The sequence below is a fragment of the Phragmites australis genome, chromosome 14 (genome assembly GCF_958298935.1).
Source record: "Phragmites australis chromosome 14, lpPhrAust1.1, whole genome shotgun sequence".
In the NCBI taxonomy this organism is placed as follows: domain Eukaryota; kingdom Viridiplantae; phylum Streptophyta; class Magnoliopsida; order Poales; family Poaceae; genus Phragmites; species Phragmites australis.
In genome coordinates this window covers 23,054,921-23,056,651 of record NC_084934.1, presented here as the reverse complement: position 1 = coordinate 23,056,651, position 1,731 = coordinate 23,054,921, and positions in this window count along the sequence as shown.

The window sequence follows — 1,731 nt, the reverse complement described above, 5'->3', positions numbered from 1 at the left end:
GATTTGGCTCATCTTCCCTGATCATCTGCCACAAGATACCCTTGTGATCCTTGGATGCCCAAATCGAAATAATAAACAGCGTACGTACAAGCAAAGCAAGCTTGACAGCCCGTCTGTTCTGCATTGTTTATAGCCTACACGCCGCTACGTGCCTAGAGCTTGGAAGTGCCGTCAAAAGTACAAAACTTTTGGCTTGGTTACACTTCTCTGACTTCTAAGAAAGAAAAAGGAGGAGGCAGCAGGTAATTAGTCCAAGGGCCGCAGTGAGGCGAACACTACACAGCTGCAGAAAAGACTCTGGTCACCACCTTCCAAGGACTTTGGGAACCCAACGGCAACCAAACCCCGGCCCTCACGGCCTTCCGCGCGCTTTGTTTTTGTCAGCACTTGCCGAAGATTAGGATGGACCAAGATCCCCCTACGATTCTAGCATCAGTATACCATTATCAGAACCATAATACTAGTATGGCATAGTATTACATACTAGTACCAATACACCTACTGAAGAGTATTGCTACATTTACATAGCTGCAGATATGTGCAAACTGTGAAGTGGAAAAAAGATTGAGCTATACTTACAGATTGAACAGTCGTAATTAGCATGCAAAATCCAGTTTGAAAAAAAAGAGGTCGAGAAATTGCAAGCTTCGTTAGCTTACCACTACAAACAGTCATCTGATCCTCATTCAGTAGTCGGCACTCCCTCACCATGTACTGCTCACGCGCTCAATGGCCGGGCACGTACAGAGTTCGTTTTGTACGTGGATTCTGCAGGGCAGTAAAACACTCCGCGCGCTGCAGTCACAACGTACGGATGCAGCAGCTGACGGGATGGGACGTGCCGGGGCGACCTGAAATCACGCGCACATCTCTTGTCACGGCGCCGGGGACCACGTTTGCTCTCCCTCGCGAGTGGAGGCGTAATCGGATGGGATGGATGGATATAATTGGTTCGGTATTTTATCTTATATTTTAAAGTTAGAGTTAAATATAAATAATATTGGATAATTATTTTTTATCTTATTTTCTAAGTTGGAGTCGGTGGTTTAGTGCCACAAGCTTTTAATTAGTTGGATAAATGATTTTTTTACTTTATTTGCATTACCACATAATATATTAAATAATATATGTGTGCAATCAAAGTAAGCATAGAGATAATGATCACTGAGATGTGAAAATAAAAATATTTAGTATTATCTATTTATAGATATGTGATAATCTATCTATATATTATAATGTTTTTAAGTAAAATCATAATAGATTTGCTAACGATATCTAACATTTAAATACTTCAGACAGATACCAATTATTTTCCTTCTCGAATCTAAAATTGAGCATAGATAGTATTAAGTAGTATCGAATAACTATTGCTGTATTACATATTTACTTTATAGGTTTTCAATTGGACTGCGAAATACCCGTTCTGTTTTCGACCCACTCACTAGTCTCGCTCGTACGTACTTGAGAGCACCGTGGTGCAGCCCTGCCCCGGTGTCGACGAGCACCGTGCCAATCGTGTGGCCTGCGCGCGCGCGCTGTGGTTCTCCTGTGAGACAACGTGCGCTGTGTGTTTTTTCTTTTTCCTGTGAGACAACGTGCCCTTGTTTTTTTCTTTTTCCTGTGAGACAACGTGCCACAGGGCTGCGGCGCCTGTGCATGCAGCTCGCCAGCTCGGCGGTAGGAGCCGAGCCGGGTAGATAGATGGGTGGACCGGCCGTGGACGATGGATGG